Raw genomic sequence first — 12,371 nt, forward strand, 5'->3', positions numbered from 1 at the left:
TGGCTTAGGCAGAAGACAGTTTGTGTGTATGAATGATGGAGGCTGGGGAAAGACTTTTATTGCGCTGATTGGACACACATGCCCCGGCAGATCAAGCAGAACCAATGCTCTCCGCTTCCTGCTCCGTCTGGAGAAAATTCAGTGCTTGAACAAGGGGGAGCAGGAACATGAGGATTCAAAGCATCTGCCAGCAGGACAGCTGTATCATCAAACAGCACAAACACTTAGTTAGGAAGTATAACATTCGCCCATGTTTGCAGAATCACACACAGTTTATCCATGCTGCCTCAAGCATTAAATATGCACTGTTTGCAGAGCTTTCACAGCCATGGTGTGGACAATCTTCTTTCTAAAGCAAAAAAAAATAAAAAATAAAAAATGAATGTTGTCACAATTATGAGCAAAGATTAAGTGAAGTAAAATCCTTCTGGTCAACATGCCAGCGAGGTGAGAAGAAGTAATCACTGCTCTGAATGATCACACCAAGCCCAGGGGACAGCTGTTCAAGAGGTTCATCTGGTTTTGCTATCCAGGATCAGGTCATTTGTTTTTCAAACCATCATTGGAGTGGATCACCCTGATACAGATACAGACTCATCCGGAGTACCGATCCTGAGCTCCAGCGCTCACAAAAAAAAAAAAAAAAAAAAAAAAAAAAAACCGCAGGTAAAGCAATCAGCGTGGGGTCACATTTTCATTTTTCCTGGCCCATCTCTAATGATTACATCATCATAATTAATATACAGTGATAAATGAAACCTTTTTTTGGGGGAGGGGGGGGGGCAGACAGATGTTGACAGATGACAGATGTTTCGGGGATTATATTATGGGGCCAATAATGTCATTGTTAAACAAAAAAAAAAATGCAAAACAGTTTGATCAATTTATAGTTATAAAGTTTTATTCCTGAAGTCCACCTTCAAGGCCCAGCTGTTAAAAAGAAAATTGATTGGATTTTGGCTTATATTAGATCAAATCAGTATTAAAAACTAAAAAAAACAACAAAAAAAAACAAAACAGGATTCTCCTGACCCTAGGCTGATTCAGGGTGAAATTAAGGAACACAATGTTATAACTGAAGTAAACATTTTAAGTAAACTAAACAAAACAAAACAAAAAGAGAACACTGTTTGTATAATGCAGCATACATACACATTAACAGTTTGCACTTTAAATTTATCTTGATTTGATAGAAATATAATCTATTAATCCTTTCAGCACCAAAAATAAAATAAAATAATGTAATATGTAAAATGGATAACCTGACCCTGGATATCAAAACAGGACTGCAACATTCAGATTCAGATTAGGCTGGGCCCAGAATAATCATTATTTATTAATATTTTTGGTACTGTATGTATTTATTTATTTTGATCAACATTTTGAACAACACATACTGAGGGTCACATACTGAATCCATACCAAAGCCAAGACTGAATTACGTAATATAATTCGATTTCAGAATCCTTTACTTTTGAACAACTGAACATTGCATAACAGCAGTTAATAAACTCTTCACAGCAATGTGCTCGGCAGCTCATGCATCAGTCAGTGGCTGCTGATTGTAATTGGGCCGGACAGAGGATTTGTGGGAGCAGGAGGTTGTGTGTCTGTGTCCAGACAACACACTGCAGCAGGAACTCAAGTTGGTAGCAGATAGCACATAATGGTAATGAAGGCTTGAAATGCAAAAGACAACTTCCATCCTAGATGGGATGTTTTATTTTCATCTGTTTCTTGTTGAGGAACTGGAACAGAGGAAGGAATAACCGAACAAGAGCTGTTATCAAATCTGACCTTTTCAGCTTCTCAGATTTGTGAGAACAGATACATACAACTGGAAAATAATTCAAACTTTTAGAAACATGTATAACATTCAGTGCTCGAAATACATATGCAACATTATTTATATATATATATATATATATATATATATATATATATATATATATATATATATATAATTTTACAGTGGATTTACCTGATTAAATAAAATAAGAAAAAAATACAACAAATGCAAACATAAATCATATGCATTTAATAACATAAAAGAACATGTGACCGTAAAACCAAATTAAAACCTGATTTGCTGAGTAGAGAGAAACATTTTCTGACTGTTCTATAATTCAGTAAGATTTTACGTTTATAGCACCATCATGAGGTGAAAGGGACCATATGCACATGTCTGTTGAAGATTTGCACTTTTCACATTCATATGACACAGGCTTTTGATGCAAGCACACAATATTATACAAATCTTTTTTTTTAAAAAACTTACACATTTCAAGCAAACAAAATTGCCAGAACAAGACCTGGACTCATAATCTAGTTTAGGTGAGACCACCTAAGAATAAAATAAAGCAAACTGAACAACAAATAGTAAATTACAACAAGCAGTGTTTCCAATACAATGTGACTTCACTTTAAACACACTGTGCACTTTAATATGATCACACACTGAGGATTGTTGTATGTATCTCAACGTTTTGGCATATGCCTGAGCATCAGACTTCTAAGCTGCTGTGACAACTGATCACATTTTCATTCATACTTTTTGAGAATCGCTAACTCTTGATTATAACAAAACTGACAAATATTTTCAATATCTTAATTGCCTTTGAACGCTCAGACGTGTGCCTGAGTCACTGCAGCACTGACAGAACTGATGCAACACTATAAATAAAATAGAGTTAGATCTAAATCTGGAGGATCACTCATAGCATCATTATATATCGTCATAGTATTTTACTGCAGCGCAATAAGGCATAGACATAACAGTCTGACTTTCTGTAAAGCCACTTTGAAACACTGTGTATTATGAAAAGCATTGTATAAACGAGTGTACATCATTGCATGCACACATCGGAATTTCTAATCGAATAAATTTGCATAAATATTTGTGCACCATTTGCACTTTCTGAACCATACACTCCTTCACCAACTCATTCTCTCTCTCCAGGAATCAAAAACTGAAGTATGGTCAAGTGCCTTGCACAAAACTATTAAGATGCTAATCACTGACATATTAACTGCACTTAATCTCCACATTAACATTTTAGGACAGTGCATGTAACAAGTACTGTAACAAACTGCTCACAAGCGGAAGCAAATTTACGTCATTTTTGTGCATAATCCAATAAAAGTAACAAGTTCCATGTTTTTCATCACTGTGTGAATCATGTGGAATCATACACTTAAAAAAAAAAAAAACAGGACCAGTACTTTGTGATACACAGATCACATGAGAAGAGATACTTTACGATGAAGGATAAAACCTTCTGCTGATGTTAAAAGTAAAACTGCAATTTGTATAAAATCTGAAAAGACAGTAAGTTTTCCAAATTTACATTTTTAGAATATTACCAAGCATGCTATCATCTCCGTCTACAGTATAATGAGAGTTAAAGAGCCCCCCCCCCCCCCCCCCCCCCAAAAAAACAACAACCTGTTTCTTAATTTATTGCTTGATAGATTTCTTGATTTCTAAATAGTCTGCATTATGAATAAAAATCACCGAACACAAAATAATTTGAGACAGTATTATCGCTGACCTCTAAATATCCATCAACAGGGCTTGAATTGAGGGGGGATGTGGGGGATGGCATCCGCCGGGTGAAAAAAATGACAAAAAGCATTCCCTTGGATAAACCACCATCCCTCTTTACCATCCCTTTTAGATTAATAATGTGTATTATGTAAAACTTATCATGCAAATTAAATTTTTCAAATTCTCTACTTATGACAATTCACAAACTAAATAGCGGCAATTGGCCAATCAGAACTCAGTACTGTAACAAGCTGCTCACAAGCGGAAGCAAGTTTATGTCATTTTTGGCGCAAAATGGATCAAGTACAACTTTTGAAGTTCTTTAAAACGAAGACAACAGAAAAGGTATGATTTTTCCTTGATTATAATTTAAAGACATTCCTTGACATTATGTTATTGTGCTGTATGTGTAACTGTGAGAGATTATCGAGTCACCGACTTTGCAAAAAACAAACAAAAACATGTCCTGAGAGTCATCTGCGCGATGAAGCCTATTAGAATACAGTTAGAATGCCCTTATAATTCAAGCAATGAAAGAAAAAAATACCCACGTATGAGTTTTTACGTTTTTATATTCATTGCATAAGCAATTACTTTTCTGTACGCCAGCAACAAAAATGTGCTATTAATTTTATACAACAGTGCATAGCAACACATTGTTTCATTCCTTGAATGAATCAGATTTTGATCGAATCGAGTGAGCCAGTGATTCAACAGTCCATTCAGATGGACTTGTTTCGTTTCTAATTGAATCAGCAGTTTTGAACGAATCGTTTGATTTGAATGATTCAATAAATCATTTATTAAAACATGGACTTGTTGCCACCTACTGGCGGTTTTACTGCCATCATTATTTATCCATGACAGGCCTAAAACAGACAAGGTGCCAGCACTACCAGCACAGAAACACAATTAGCAAAAGATTGAGCTAAATTCCTCTATTTCAGGCACTAGAAGGAAAAAAGCTAATAAATAATAGCTCATTTTTAATAAGGCTAATTTTTCATTTATTAAAAACCTTTTTAAAAATTACACAAATTTTGTAATCATTGTGTAAAATTAGCTACAGGACCATCCAACCCACCAAATCAATCCAGCCCCGCCCCACCCCGCCGAAAAAGAAACTGACCATCCCTCCTGAAATATTTTTACAATTCGACCACTGTCCGTCAGTACCAAATAGCATCCCTCTAACACAATATTATTATAACATTTCTAGCAACCCGTAATAACTGCCCATAATGTAAAAACAGCACATAATGTAATAAGTATTACATTATTATTGTAATAAATTGTTCATAATGTAATAATTTTCTCAAAATATAATAAAATCTTGAATTCATAATGTAATAAAAATTATTACACTATGAGAAATGTATAAAATGACCAAAAAATGTTGTAATTTTGTATTATATTATGAGAAATGTATTACATTAAATACTGTTATATTGTCATAATTATATAATTATACTTACAATAAAGTATAAGCAGCCAGTATAAGGGACAGTCAAAATATCTGTATATATATATATATATATATATATATATATATATATATATATATATATTTATATATATAAAGAGATTGAGATATAGAGATGAATGCCAAAATGAATATATGTATTTATAATATTATTTGCTTTGCTTAATCTTTTCTTGTACAAATTCTTTCTTTTTAGAATTAATTTGTACAAGAATGGATTAAGCAAAGTAAATATGTTCATGTGTGAGATTCATTTTAGCATTTATGTAGAATAACTAAACTATAGCTTAATTTTAGTGAGTGGACATTGTGTTAGAATCATGAAAAACAACACCAACAACACTCTTTAATTAAATTTCGGAATGCATTAGTCTAGTTGGTGTGTAAAGAGTGCTCCCTTTATAATTTCAAATGCACCAAGCCTGTCACTCATCTCAGTTCATCGGTTCAAAGGACGTGTCTTGATAGAGCGCAGTATGCTGACTTATTTACTTTCAAGTCTGCGTGAACCGGAAGTTGCTGCCGAATGGATTTCAGTGTGGCGGCATATTTCCAACTGAAATTTAATATTGAGTAGAGGGTGGGGTTTTATTTTTGTGTTCCTCCTCTCATCTCTCACTCACAGCAGATTAATGGTTGGAGGGGCATGGTTAAGCATATTCTGCCCAAGCCGTCAAACTGATGTCATCAGAAAGGCATGCCATTCCAGAGCAGAAGCAAATTATCAGATTTTGATTAAAGATTACCAAAACAAACTTTTTTTTTATTAACTTGCACAGATTAATTGTTGACCTTAAGACTAGCTGTAATGATCGGTCAGAAGCTTGTGGATCCATTTGCAGCTCTTTATTGAGTGAATCAAGGTTAACAACAGGCAATGGTCAATCAACAGTGTTAGGAATATCAGAGGCAAGGCTGGAAACTGAAACAAAACCAGGCAGGAGTCGGGGCAACCAGCAAACAATCAGAGTTCCAGGTAACAAGATCACAAGGGTAGGCGGCAGAGAATCAGGATAGTCAAACAGTCCAGGGTCATACACAGAATACACTCAGAAAGGCAAGGAACCCGCTTAGAAAAGTATCATCCAGGGCAAAACAAGACTACACAGTGTGTGAGTGTAAACGCTGGTTAAATAGGCCCGTGATAAGCAACAGTTGTGCTGGTAATCAGTCCAGTATGGGATTATGGGAAATGGAGTCCAGGGTGAATGTTAATACTCAGGTGAGGGTACCCTCTGGTGGCCATCGGAGAGAGCCACAGAGGTGTGATTTGTGACACTAGCAATGTACACTAACAAAATAAATATTGTAAATTTTGATTTCATGTGGACTTTAACATCTCAGGTAATGTCCGTGGTATGATGACGACAGTGGTTTCATATAAATATATTTTAATTTGTCAAAATTATTGCTAGGAACAATTCAGTTGCACCCCTACAAAATTCAATGTCCTTGAATTGAAGGCATTTTTATGAACAAATTTGGAAAAAACAAATAAAAGTTTCCAAAGTTTAAAGCCCGGGACACACCAAGCCAACGATCGGCCGTTTGCCATCAACATTTTGAATCGGCGTTGGGGACGTCGGTGAGAGTGAGAACTCTAATTACCTGCTGATATGAACAGCTCATTCCTTTTACTCCTCCCCTTACCTGGACCCTTCCTTCTCGAACACTGCCCCACCTTCATTAACCACTCAGCATAACGAGGACAACAGATCCCCTGTTCATTTTGGACATTTAATTTTCCTTTTCTGGACACTCTGTTTTATTTTCTTTTAATAAAAGCCTCTCTGAGGTCTGACGCCACACCCACTGTGTCTGTCATTTGCTCCTTCCAACACATTGGTGGAGAATGTGGGCAAGGCTGAGCCTAGACAGCACAGTTGGGGAGCACCTGATGACTTTATTCCCTCTTGTTTGCAAAAGGTTGTGAAAACCCGGACTGGGATGGAGGAACAACGGAGATGGCCTCCCAGCCACAAAAGGGGTAAGTGACGTTTCTTCGATTGTCATTTACCCTATGGTTGGTTGAGGCTGTTGACTAAAACCCGGTTTCTCTGTCCCTGTTCCAGCGCGGTGCGAGATGGAGAACTGCCCAGAGAGAAATCCCTGCCCTGCCCACTCCGACTGTTCGGAGCCTGGTTGAGGATGGTAGCACTCCCTTGTGGGCGGCGAACTGATGACTGAGATGTTGCTTGGTGGGGGGGGGGGGGGGGGGTGTTGACGAGTCAGCTGCCTCCCCCCAGTTATCATCATCACCCCATCCCTTAATCGCTGCCCTTCGCCAGGCTCCCGACAGGAGTGGGTGCATGAGAGAGGAGGGGTGCTGAAATAGCCAGGGCTGGCGACATGTGATGAGGTACACCTGAACCGAATGGATCCTCATCACCGCCGCTGTTTAAATGCCGAGTGTGCCTCTCCTCGGGAGACCGGTCTCTTTCCCATGCATGCACGCTGGTGTCCTCGTGGGTCCAGGAAGGGTGCGTAGAGGGACTCCCGCGCCACCAGAGCTGTGAGCTGCTGGACCCACCGTCTGGACGAGAACTGCACCCGTTATATGGCTGACGGGCCAGGATGCCAGCACGTTTATCCCCTGAAAGCGCCATAGGCCAAGGAGGATGAAGCTGCTCAGAAGAAGCTGCTGCCCCTCACGCCCCGGGACCAAGAGGGGAGCGTGTGCGGCTGCCAGACTTCTCCCCTTAAATGGACCCTTCCTTCTCGAACACTGCCCGACCTTCATTAACCCCACAGCACAACGAGGACACCAGATCCCCTGTTTATTTTGGTCACTTTATTTCCTTTTTCTGGTATCTTTGTTTTATTTTCTGTTAATAGAAGCCTCTCCGAGGCCTGATGCCACACCCACTGTGTCTTTTGTTTGCTCCTCCCACCACAATATACATATTGTTATGATACTGGGTCGGGTTAGACAGTAGATAGAAAAAATAGAGAGTGCTAGTGTTAGAAGGTCAAGTGTAGGCATAGAAGAGATGTGTCTTTAGATGTTTCTTAAAATTGGCTGAAGATTCAGCTCCTCGGTAAAGGAGTGCTGAGCCAGTGGTTGTTTTGTAGGCAAACATCAATGCCTTGAATTTTATGCGAGCAGCTATTGGTAGCCAGTGCAAACTGATTAACAGAGGTGTGACGTGCTCTTTTAGGCTCATTAAATCCCAGGACACACAAAGCCGACGGCGAGCGATGGTCAGGCTAGTTTGTTTAATGTGTGTTCCACTCGTCGGCTCTCGTCGGGCTCACATCAGCGGCAGTTTGCCCGATTCAACATGTTGAATCAGCATTAAGGACGTTGGGGACGTCGGGGACATCTGCGAGAGAGAGAACTCTGATTGGATGTTCAGTTTAGCGAACGAGTCAGTGCCAAGAATTAAAGCAAAAGTGATTAAAACATGCACGTGAATGAAGGCGGAACAGAAAGAAGGCTGTTTAAATGTTACGTGATCTTTCCCAATCATTCTAATATGCGAATATTTTCATAACTACATGAGCCGCTTAAAATGATTAAAGTTATCAACGTTACTGATATCCAAAATGTTAAGCAAGTGCTGATTTGTTTATATTTCATATATCTGCGTTTATCTTGTAAATCTTTGTTTCGGTTTCTCCTTTTGAATGACAAATATATACTAATAATAGCTGCTGATATGAACAGCTCATTCCTCTCACGCATGCGCAGAACGCATGTGTTAGTTTTCCGTCGGCTTTGGTCCGACACAAGGCGACAACACCGTCAGCTTTCGTCATCGCTAGTTCTTTGAAGTCAGCTTGGTGTGTCTGGGCCTTAAAGCCTAATTTTGCTGCTTGCATTCTGGATTAATTGTAGAGGTTTGATAGAACTAGCTGGAAGACCTGCCAAGAGAGCACTGCAATACTCCAGTATGGACAGAACAAGAGCTTGAACAGGGAGTTCTGAAGCTTGTTCCCGAAAATAACTGGCCTGATCTGAATAAAGCAAATCTTCAGGACCGGACAGTTTTAGCAATGTGGTTTGAGAAAGTCAGGTGTTCATTAATCACAACTCCAAGGTTCCTGGCAGTCCTGGAAGGAGTTATGGTTGATGCAGTTGCTGGATGGAGAATTGTGATGAAGTGATGGGTTGTCTGAAACCACAAGCAGTTCTGTCTTGGCAAGGTTGAGTTGAAGGTGATGGTCCTTCATCCAGCAAGAAATGTTTGTTAGACTAGCTGAGATGAGAGCAGCTATCGTAGGATCATCAGGATGGAATGAGAGGTAGAGTTGAATGTCATCAGCACAGCAGTGATATGAAAAGCCATGTTTCTGAATGAAAGAACCTAGAAGCGGTCCAAGAACTGAGCCCTGAGGCACCTCAGTAGCTAGATGTTGCGACTTGGACACCTCACCCCTCCAAGATACCTTAAAGGACCAATCTGAGAGATAAGACTCAAACCACTGGAGTGTGGTTCCTGAGATGCCCTGTGCCAATAGGGTTGACAGGAGGATCTGGTGGTTTATTGTTTCAAAAGCAGCAGACAGATTCAAGTATTGAATATTTGGAAGCCTCTCTTGCCAGTCTTAGGGCTTCAACAACTGAGAGAAGGGCAGTCTCAGTTGAATGTCCACTACTGAAACCAGACTGGTTCTTGTTCAAGAAGTTTTTCTGTGTGAGAAAGGCAGAGACTTGGTTAAACACAACTTGTTCAAGTGTTTTTGCAATGAATGAATGAATGAAGGGATACTGGTCTGTAGTTTTCTAAAAGTGTTCGGTTAAGTGTGTGTTTCTTAAGTAGCTTGTTTAAATGCTGAGGAAAAGACACCAGTGTGAAGGGATGTAAGCAAGTGCAGGTACAACTGAAGAAGAAGGAGATTAGATGGAATAGGATCAAGTGGACAAGTAGTAGGATGATTAGAAAGGATGAGTTTGGAGACTTCAGCCTCAGAGAGTAAAGAGAAGGATGTGAATGAGTGCATGTTTGCTGGTAAATTGTGTCTGATAGTTTGTGGTGTGGAGAAGTGTGCACTGATCATTGAAATTACATTAATGAAGAATGTGGCAAAGTCATCAGCTGTTAGAGTTGATGAAGGAAGATAAGGACAAAGTTAGGAGGAAAGTGTTTTTAAGAGCATGCAAGAGTTATATGAATTGTTAAATCAGTGAACTAAGAATTTTATTTCCAGGACAAGGGGTTTAAAAGTTAAAATAGAGACACCAAAGTCAGACTGCCTTTATAGCTATGTGTGCCAAGTTTCATAATTTCCCTATCTACGGTTCATAAGCCTGCCATGGATCACCATTCAGTAAGACAACACAGAAGAAGAATAAAAAGAAAACGAACAAAGCAATATAGGCTATGCACCTTCAGTTCTTGGCCCCTATTAAACAAATAATACTAACATTTTTGTTCTTCAGCAAAACAAAAATGAGCAGATATTTCAGTGTAGGCAAGTGTGAGAACATTCACTCTTGGCTAAAACTGCATAATTGTCACTGTATAAAAATAATTACAGACTGATCCTTATCAAAGCTACAGAAGTTAATAAATCAAGAGAATGGAGGATTTTATCTTTTCTTTCTTTAATTATCATTACAATCACCTGAAGAGCTAATGCACAGATCAAATACACTGACACAAATCTAAACAGAGTGCAAGCACAGAATGTGTGATTTTGGTTGGTTTTTGGTTTGGTATTTTACAGTACATGTACTTACAGTTTACTTACAATGTACTTACCTATGAAAGTACGTAGTTATTGTAATTACTTTAGTAAGTACATAGTATGTACTGTACATGAGGAACAGGACTGTAAAATAAAGTGCTAACGTGACTTTTTATAGCATATGTTACCACTAATAAACAGTATTATTGCTTGTCATGATTATTAGATCCATTTTTTCTGAAGTCTATAATATAAGGCAGAGCTGGAAGCCTAAAAAAAGGAGAGCTTGATTATATCACTGTAAAAAGAACAATGAAAACCAACAAAAGGAAGTCACTTATAAACACACAGTTATAAACACACTGCTTACTGTACTGGATACTGTACTACTGGCACACAACCCTTCATAACCCTTGCAGCAGATCCAGTGCTCAGAAACAACACAATATGGTCTGGTCTTTTCAGCAGAGAAGGTGTTCTTAAATGAGCTTTAGAAAGATGATGTGCATTGAAAAAAGTGACTTTTATGATTTTTTATTAATATACATTTATATTTATACAACATCTAATTTGGCCAAGCAGTCTTTCAAAAGTCAAGGATTTCAAAGGGTTAATTTGTATATTTGTGCAGGTTCCATCAAATTTACACTGCTTTAATAAAATAATATTTTGACGAAGATTTTTTCATAAATAAAATTGCTACCTAAACTATTATAGAACATTTATTAATGATGATAGATTTTCATATGGAAGAACCTTACTATATATTTTAGATAGTATAGCTAGATTCGACTGTAATTAACAGAGAACAGAAGCAATATTTTGGTTATGACTATGCTTGTGCAGAACAAAACTAATCATATAAAACAATAGGCCTATTCTTTAAAGCAATTATTGTTATAATTCTTAAACAAAAGCTTGTGAGGGCTTATGACTTAACAAACGTGATGACATTTTAATGTTAGCCTTTTCATATTCTTAAACGCCCATTCACACAGATTATGCCCTCTAACTGATATTCTCATGATATTCTCATAATAGGCGTCAACTGAGCTTCCTCAATGACAGTTGCTTGCTTTATATTTAATTCTAAACGCTTGTTTTGGTTTCATCGAGCAGAATTCAGCAGAGCTACGTACCATTCGCGTCACCGACGGCGTCCTCCGTGACGTCACACGCATTTGGGCGGGAGCTCAGCGAAAGGCCAGGCGCCAACAAGACATTTCTAATATACTGTGCTGGAGTCCATTTAGGTAGGGGCGTAGTGACGTCGGATTTATTTATGGAAATCCGCAAATTGCCATCATCTACCGGGAGCGCATGCTTGAAACGCTCATGATGTCCAGTAAAACGTAGCCATAAGCCCATTAAAAGAATACTGTAACTGGAGGCAAAATATAAATATAAATTCTCTCCTGATGGGGAATGCTTAGCACTTTTTGGAAGCAATTTCTTATTTTCAAAAAAAAAAAAAAAGGGTATAGTCTCTGTTTCATTAAAGTATTACACATTAGAGTGTTTGGTCAGGCTGTAATCCATATGTCCAGACATGTAACTAAACTAGAGTCCCAGTGAGGAGTGTCTAATGCATTGGACATGACAGTCTGTCCGGGCTTTCACTGCAGAGATCTATCCTTGACGTGTGCAGGAGGGAGGGGTGATTGATGCTTGCTTTTGCGTCTCTACATCATGAGAGCAAGAGAGGGATGA

The 12,371-nt window shown here is 38.4% G+C and overlaps 1 long non-coding RNA gene across 1 annotated transcript; it reads right to left on the reverse strand.

Moving 5' to 3' along the window:
- Positions 1-773: 773 nt before the first annotated feature.
- On the reverse strand, positions 774-11,950 carry LOC122134723. Its single transcript, XR_006153068.1, has 2 exons — positions 11,801-11,950; positions 774-1,748 (listed from the first exon to the last, which is right to left on the reverse strand). It is a non-coding gene; the product is annotated as an uncharacterized LOC122134723 (long non-coding RNA).
- Between the last annotated feature and the right edge of the window lie 421 nt (positions 11,951-12,371).

Source organism: Cyprinus carpio, chromosome A21, assembly GCF_018340385.1.
Source record: "Cyprinus carpio isolate SPL01 chromosome A21, ASM1834038v1, whole genome shotgun sequence".
Taxonomy (NCBI): domain Eukaryota; kingdom Metazoa; phylum Chordata; class Actinopteri; order Cypriniformes; family Cyprinidae; genus Cyprinus; species Cyprinus carpio.